The following is a 9,219-nucleotide window of genomic DNA, read 5'->3' as shown; positions in this document are numbered from 1 at the left end:
CACCATACGGTTGTGAGGCATTCTGCATACATACCCTGAGTTTTGCTTCCTATGAAAATAGAGCTTGGTTGGTGCCAGCCGGGCTGAGTGGTTGGGTTTGTGCACTCCGCTTTGGTGGCCCAGAGTTTCATGGTTTGGATCCTAGGTGCGGACATGGCACTCATCAAGCCACGCTGAGGTGGCATCCCACATGCCACAACTAGTAGGACCCACAACTAAAAATACACAACTATGAAGCAGGGGAGGGGTTGGGGGAGAAAAAGGAAAAAATTTTTTTAAAACTTTAAAAAAAAGGAAGTAGAGCTTGGGTTTAAATGGAAGACAAAGGGGGGAAAAAGGGCTTTAGGAACTAATTCTCTGGATTCACAGACTCAGAATATTAGAACTGGAAAGAACCTAGATCCTGTATTTTCTCCTTTAAAAAATGAGAAACTTGACGCCCAGAACAATCTACTAGTTACACAGTAACACAGGTCCCCAACTTGCCAACCTCAGTGCTTTCGTCCACACTAACTCATGATTTCAGTTTGTTGTCTCCATATGTTCAAGGCACTAGTGAATGTCTTAGACTTTCTTTATTAACAAATCGTGTGAGTGTGTGTGTGTGTATATATATATATATATTTATTTTCTTTAATGTACTTCAACAGTGAGGAATTAGCAAGGACTTTAGGGTCAGATGATCTGGGCTCAAATCACCATGTTACCATTTTGTGGTTATGACACTTCGGGTAAATTACTTAACTTCTCTGAGCCCCAGTTTAAAATGGGGATTGTGAGGATTAAATGACAAATAGTAATGTTAACAAATACTGAACACTTGCATGTGCCAGAAACAACTCTAAGGTGTTAGTTCATTTAATTCTGACAATAACTTTGGCAAAACTAGCCCCATGTAGCCCCCATGTTATAGATTGGGAAACAGACACAGAAAGCTTAAGCAGTTTGCTCAAGGTCATACAGCAAGTACATAGCCCGGTTTGGCTCTGAACCCTACCCACATAACTATCATGCTATACTGTCTCGAAATATGTCCAGAAATAGATGGCATAATACCCAGTGCATAATGGAAGCTCAACAAACCTTCTTTCCTAGACTCTCTGCCCTTCAGTCAGTGAACACCACCTCTTTATATAAATGCATGTGTTCAAAATAAAGCAAGTAGAAAATCTAGACTGATAGAATGTACCTACAGGGGTTCCCCCTTATCCTTGGAGGATACTTTCCAAGCCCCCCAGTAGATGCCTGAAAGCATAGATAGTACCAAGCCCTGTATACTATTTTTCTATACCTACATACGTATGATACTGTTTAATTTATAAATTAGGCACAGGAAGAGATTAACAACAATTAATAATAGAACAATTTATAACAGTATACTGTAATGAAAGGTATGCAAATGTGGTCTCTCTCACAATACCTTATTATACTGTACTCACCCTTCTTGTGATGACATGAGATGATACAATGCCTACGTGATGAGTCGAGTCAAGTGAATGACATAGGCACTGTGAGGTAGCATTAGGCTACTATTGACCGTTTGAGGATTTGTCAGAAGGAGGATCATCTGCTTCCTACCCAGGTTGACCACCATGGATAACTGAAACTTTGGAAAGTGAAACCACAGATAAGGGGAGATGACTGTACATACTTGTTATTTTTTTTACATGTCAATTCTCTACTTCAAAAACTGCAAGGATGATCATTGTTCTGTCATATTGATTACTATTTGTGGCTGCTCTTTTATTTCTCCAGAAAAAGGTTTCCCACATTCTTTACTTTCATGTTGGTGCTGTCTCAGTTCTCAGTAGTTAATTCTAAATACATGTGTTTAAGGTTAAACGAGCTGAAATTGTGTTAAACATGTTAGTCTGAAAAGTTTAAACAACTAAACAATTTCTAGGAGTTGCTGTAGTATCCTTAAAACATCACTAGGTGGAGATGTTATTTTGTGAGGTGCAAAAGATAGTTCATGCAAGTAGTCTGAAGGGGTTGTTTAACATTTCTAGTTTTTTTTCTACCCCAAGTATAAAGAAAACCAAATAAACAAAGGCTTCTCAACAGGCCTTAGAGTCAGGCCATAGAACCTTCCTTTAGAATGAAAACAGTGCTATTTAAAGATCCTTCCAGTATTTATATTGTATGTCCTTTTGGTCAGATTCCTTCTAAATCGTTTTTATCCAAAGTCTATTAATAGGTGTATTTTTCACATGCTATGAAAACTATATTCTCTGCATGTAAAATTAAAGGAATAGCCTTTAAGTTTATTTCTCAAGGCTCTTAGAAAAGAAAATCTAAAACACCTTCACCAACTAGAATTCTTTTTCAGGAATATATCCCAAATTAGAGCCTGTTGCAAGTTTTTGGGAAAAGGTGATCCAAATGAATAGGAAGAACAAAGTTAAGTGACACAGAGGTGTTTTTGACTGAAAAGAAGCCAAAGTTGGAAGATACCTGTTGGTGAGAGAGAAAACAGAAAGGGACTCTGCAAACGCCAGGAAGATAAATAATACTGACTGTGGGACATGGGACAAAAACACTGTCAGTAAAAATTGGAACGGATATGCAAAATATAGTTGGTTACTGTAGTCTAGACACCATGTAACTGTGTTTTTCCCCATATGAAATGCAAGCTTTTTGGAATAAAGTTATCTTCATGTGCCTTCTATAAAATACAAACCCCTAAAAGGAAAGAACAGTAATGAGAAGTCCATATAAATGTTTAAAATCCAACTTAGTACTGATAAAAGAAATGAAAGGTGAATGGTTTCATATACAAGAGCATCATGCAGTGTTCTGGTTAGTTTTCCACGTGTTGGAGCTTCCTCTCTCCATACCTGGCAGTGATGACACAGATCCACTGAAAACATGACAACTACTTGCATGTTTATAGAATTAAAGATCTACAGGACACAGCCTGGGAGCTAAGCTAGGCACATCTCCTTTAATCTGGTGACTCTCCAATCTAAATGATATCTCAAAACTCTTTCACAAGTATGGGGAATTTTTCATGCTTGTGGTAAATATGTTTATTACAATTCACAATTAACTTCCACAGTGGTTTTTAAAAAGCCATCATAAATATATTCAATGTAGAAAATTATTTTGGCTGAGGACAACAGGGTCAGCTTTGGTTCAGGGAAATTCGTACACCTGGCCATAAACGATGTGTGAGACAAAGCAGTTTCTTAGGTATGACATTGCTTTCTTTGCACTCCATGGGTGGTTCCCTCCCTAGAGGTCTCCACTCCTGGTTTGATGCTTTCTGCCTGACAGATTAATTGGAACTTTTCATCACTCTGGGATGTGAGTGTCAGCACCAAGGTGATTATAAGGTAGGATGGTTGCTTTTTCCACTTGTGCTGTTACCCCACACCATCTTTACCTCCAGTCAATGTACCTCCCCTGATTAACAACCTGTCCTTCCAAGGCAGCAAATCAAATATAGAGATCTCTGTACATAATTCAATGGTCTATACAGGGACCAAACCTATATAAGCCTCAGTTAACACAGGTGCTAACTAAAGGAAATAGTCATAAAGACAACCTTTGCTGATGGGTGTTAGTTGTTAGTTAATATCAAGATCCAGTCATCTAGGTTGTTTTTCTTAAATCAACTACAATATTAGAAATAGTGTTAGGCAATGCCAGGAAAATAATCTTTTTTGCCCCTCTGAGAGATATAGACTTAACTCACATGAGAAAACTAACATATGTAAAAAATAACTTTCTAATAGTGAAGATTAGCATTTTAAGCACTTGGTTGGAGAAAGACTGTGATGAATTCTTTCCTGTTTTATCTCACTGAAGAAGTTCAGTATTGTGCTTCCTCCAGTAACAAGTTACAGTGGGACTAGAGCTGACAGATACCTCAGCACTCAGGCTGGGAGAGCTGAAATGACTTGCCCCAAATCACAGAACCAGTTAGTGCCAATCTGGATCTCCAACTCCTCTCTTCTGACTCTTCTGTCTTATATACTGGCTCTCACAGAAGCTTTTAAATTGTGCTTTTAACTTCCACAGTGGTTTTTAAAAAAGCCATCATAAATATATTCAATGAATAAAATTATTTTGGCTGAGGACAACAGGGTCAGCTTTGGTTCAGGGACATTTGTACACCTGGCAATAAAGGATGTGTGGGGCAAAGCAGTTTCCTAGGTATGACATTGCTTTCTTTGCACTCCATGAGTAGTTCCCTCCTTCAAGGACTCCAACTCTGACTATCCAACTGTCATTTGTCATGGCAGAAGAAGCAGAGGGAGACTCCCTCTCTGTGGTTAGGAGAACATCTTGCATTTTCTCAAAATGCAGGGAATAAAGAGTCCATGGAACTCTAACGGGGATGTAGAATACCGCTGTAATCCAGAATGCAGTCTGTGTTTTAAATTAAGGCCTCCAATCTTTCTAATAAATCATTGTGTCTGTTTTAATTTGCATTGATCTATTTCTGTGTACAATCTCTAGGGCATCCCTGAAATCACCAGCCTTTTATGTTTGGCCAGCTTTTACTTGTTCCTTTACAGTTCTCATTCCTAATAAGTGAGATACAGTTCCATCTCAACCCTGTGTCTTAGTAGCACTGAATTACTAAGCCCTTGTGACTGAAAAGAAAGGAATCTGATTCTGCTAGAATAACGTTGTTAAATGTAGACTGTCCAAACAACCACAGCCAGTCATTCAGGTTTTCCTCAGTACTGCCCTGTGTATGTGGGGCAGGCTAACCAGACTGGATGAGAACTGCTTCTCCGGTTCATCCAGGAGCGCTGTGTAACACAGATAGAGAGTTTTAATTCTGTGCGGAAATAGGAGATCGAGTCAGTCTGTAGTATGGTTTAGAGGGTCGGGTGAGTAGTTAGTTGGAGGTATAGGAGGAAAGAGGTCAGCAGAATGACTATAAGATGTACATTCAAAATGACTGCTTTAAGAACAAATATTAATAGCGTGAAATCATATTAAAATTTTACACAGGTTTGTTCTTTCTTACTACTTATTTACTAGATGTGACAAATAGTTAAATATATTTTCTAGTTTATATTTATTAAAAATCCTTTTTTTTAATGTATATCTTATATGCAGGATGGTATAAAGGAAAAAAAAAAGCACTGGAACTAGAGTCAGAGAAGCTATGGGCACATTTCAGCTCTTCTCTTTCCCAGTTGTACATAGCCTGGATTGACTCATGTAGCCTCTCTGAGCTCTAGTTTCCACAGTTGTAAAAGGGATGTAATACCAACTCTCTCACAGGTGAGTAGTATGACATGAGATAGCAGCAAAGATACTAAGCCCTACAGTAGCCATTTCATATGCGGGATGTGAGATCTTTGGTGTCATCTCTTGATTTGTCCGTTATTTGTTTGCTTATTATAATTTTAGACATTTAAATCATTAAGTACAACATACTTTCTCACAACTCAGAATTGACTTCTGTTTACATCAGGTCATATATGCCTTAATTTTTTTTATTTAAAAAAAACCACATACACATACACACATGATAAAATTAGAATCCCCTTTATTCCCTCTGCCTGTTGATTGGTTCATTTATTCAACATACATTTATGGAGTGCCTACTATGTGCTAGGCACAATGCTAATTGCTGGGATGAGGATTCACGGTGAACAAGACAGACAAAAATGCTTGCCTTCGCTTTACTCTGGCTATACTGACTTCTTGACTGTTCTGACTGTGTCAGGCACACTTCTGCCTCAGGGCCATTACGCTTGCGATTCCATGATCCTGGAGTGTGCTTCCTACACATAGCCAAGTGGCTGGCTATTACATCTTCTTTAGGGCTTTATTCAAATTTCACTTTCTCAGTAAGACCTTCCAAGGCCATATTATGTAAATTGCATCCTTCTTCCACATCGCACGCACGAGCTGTATCTATCTCTGCAGTATCTATCTCTGTTGTATCTCTCTCCACAGTGCTTCTCACCATTTAACTCTCTGTATTTTATTGATCTTGCTATTTTCTGTCTCCCCTACTAAAATATAGGATCCAAGAAAGCAGAGATTTTTGTCTGTTTTACTCCTTGTTCTGTCTCTAGTGCCTAGCACAGTGCCCTTAATAATTATTTGTCAAATGGACTAAGGAATGAATAAAAGATTAAAAATTAAAGGCAGTTTGTTTTCCTCTCAAATTTGAATGCTTGAAGTGACCTAATGAAAGGAAAGTATAATTCCTATAGGATTTCCCAAATTACGAATATATGAAAAGACATTATCTCCATCTCCCAGCTTCTAAGAGAAAAATTAGAGTACGTGCTTATTTTTGAAATGTGAGTGGAATGACTTTCATAATGTCAGCATTTAGAGAACTTCTAGCTAAGGTATTTTGAAACTGATGGAAATATGACTCCAAAATTAGCTTTTGTACAATTTATGCTGCTCTGTTTATTTATCCCTTGATTTGAAATTATAGTGAAGCTTAAATTCCTGCAGAACCCAAAGGAAATTTTCCAGCCAGCCTTCTCTTCAGCCTCTAGAAGTTTACTTAGCTGGCACAGTAGAGGATTCCATCCTTTCGCTAACCCCAGGCATCACCGAACAAGTAGTTCAAGGGCATGAGCCACATAGTTCAATGAAACTTTGTCTAACACCTACTGATTTCTAAGCACAGTAGGAAATCTAATGAGTTGTATTTCAAAACCTTTTTTAGTCAGAGTGATAAGGTGGGAATATAATGGGCTTTGGAATGAAACAGTTCAAATGCTGGCAATGTAAATTTGGACACAAATTATTTAGCCTCCCGAAGTCTCCATTTTTAAGTCAATTACATTTATAACAGTATTGCCTGCCTTGTATGTCGGTTGTCTAGATTAAATAAGATACTGTATCAGTTACAAAAGCCTAGGTCATCCTGCAATAATTAAACAATTCCACAAATCTCACCTTAAAATAACAAAGGTTTATTCTTTCTTGAGCTACAGTAGCTGTGGCTCTGCTCCTATGCAGTCATTCCTCAGCTCTTTACTCAGGACCCCAGATTGATGGAGCACAGTAAGCTATTATGTTGCACATTGCCATGGCGGAGGGAAAGGAGAGCTCTGGATGATCTCACACAACCAATTACATGCCAGATTCTAAACTGACATGTCCTTTCCAAGGACATGTCATTAGCTGGAACTGATCACAAGGTGACGCCAACAAAGGGGTCTAGGCAGTATAATCCTAGGTACCCAGAATGTGGGCACCTGCATTTTTGCTGAGCACTATCAATGACTACCATAGATATTAAATGTAAAGTGTCTAGTATAGCATCCACCTCATATTCATCCCTTTTCTCTCTCCAGGCTTCTCCCTGTATGCCTTCTTATTTATAAAGTGGAGATACCTATATTTCAAAAGCATTATCTTTAAATTCCCAAACTGTATCCCGTACAATGATTGAACCAGAAAATGCTCCATGAAAAAATAGTTATGTGATCAAACTAATTCAAGAAACATCATTTACTATATCCTTTCTTAGAAATTCTCTGCGCACAGTAGCTAATTAAAAGTTCAGAGATGCCCTGTGTTAAAGATACCCAAGGTTTAACAAACTTATTTAATCACCCAACAGGTTCATATAATGTCTATTAATAACCTGACAAACACTCATTGAACAATTGTTGGAAAAATGCTGCTCCAATGAATATAAGACTAGCCTCACTGAATTTCTAGATGACAATGAAAAAGCTTTTAGCATTTAAAAACAAAAATGTCTTACTCTGATATTATTAAAGATTTGCTAGAATATTTAGTTGTTTAAAAGTAGTTCTCTATCAATACAGAAGTAAAAGAATGTTAATTACTTTATTCAACAAATATTTATTGAGAATTGAGTTCTACCAGCAGTACTACTAAAACTAATATGTACTCCTATTTGCATTTATTGAACACTTCCTGTGTGCCAAGTTGATGTTAGACCCTAGAAATACATACTGAACAAGCAAGACAAGATCTTTGCCTTGATGGTGGCCATGGTCTAAAAGCAGATTATCAATCAGCAGTGTTTTAAAGACTTTGCATGGGTTAATTTCTTTACTTCTCATAACAACCCTTAAAGTTGGCAATTTTATTGGCTTCATTTTACAGATGAGAAAAAGAGAGGTTGCACAGCTAGTAAAATGTCTAAAACTCAAGGATTGATTATATAAACTGTAAAACATCCATACGGTGGAGTGCTTTGTAGTCATTAAAATTTCTGTTATGGAAGCATATCCTTGATATGGAAAACACTCTTTACTATGATGTTGATGGCAAAAGAAGAGTCCCATTTTTGTTAAAAGTAAAATATTCTTATATAATATTAACAGAAGGATTATAGGAAATATTTTGTTTTGCTACGATGAGCAGGTAATATAATTCTTTTGTGAAAAGAAAAAAGATAGTGTATTTTTTAAGAAAAAAAAAAAATCAGATAACTTATCTTTCTTTCAGCACTTGTGGCTGTAGCCGTGAGTAGGCCCAGGCTTCAGAAGAAGCTCATCTCCAGCATCCTCCACTGTGGCAAGAAGAATAAGGTTGGACCCCAGAAAAACTAGTGAAATAGCCAATGCCAGCTCCCATGTGCAGATCAGAAGCCCATCAAAGATGGGCTGGTCATCCATGAGCCTATGACTGTCCATTCCCAGGCTTGATGCAGGGAAAAGGGCAGGTAAATGGTCATAGGTAAGCAAAAGGCTACTCGAATGTCCAAGAAGGTAACCTGGATGAGAATTCTGTGCCCACTGCCCAGAAGACACCGCCAATCTAAGATGGACACCACCTGCATCACAGCCTGTACCCGCCAGTGATGGGGAGCCTGTCCAAGAGTACACGGATTCTCAAGGAACACATCACAAGCTGAAGGCAGACAGAGACTGCAAGAATCTCCTGGCTGACCAGGCTGAGACTCCCAGGGCAGAGCCCAAGGAAGCCCACAAGTGCCCTGAGGAGCCACTCCAGGCCTAGGCTATCCAAGGAGAAGAGACCAAGAAATAAAGCTTCCCTTCTTTCGTCTGTACATAGTGGCCTAGACAGTTATATAAATAAATCACTCAGTAAAACAACCCTTCATCTGCCATAAAAAATGAGATACTAATGTCACCAACTAATTGCCCAGAGGAACTCAAATAGAGGTTCCGAAGCATTTAACTGTTTAAGAGATGCAATCACCAACCACCCTGAACCAGACCAAGCCTCACCACAAGAGTGGGGGTCTATGACCTTTGCCTCATTTTTAATGCTAAGATGTCC

General features: G+C 38.3%; 1 pseudogene; it reads left to right on the top strand.

Annotated features, from left to right (window-relative positions):
* Window positions 1–5,586: 5,586 nt before the first annotated feature.
* Window positions 5,587–8,934, top strand: LOC124236741 (60S ribosomal protein L19-like; annotated as a pseudogene).
* Window positions 8,935–9,219: the final 285 nt, after the last annotated feature.

The sequence above is a fragment of the Equus quagga genome, chromosome 3 (assembly GCF_021613505.1).
Source record: "Equus quagga isolate Etosha38 chromosome 3, UCLA_HA_Equagga_1.0, whole genome shotgun sequence".
NCBI classification, from domain to species: Eukaryota; Metazoa; Chordata; class Mammalia; order Perissodactyla; family Equidae; genus Equus; species Equus quagga.
This window is presented reverse-complemented; position numbering and strand designations above follow the sequence as displayed.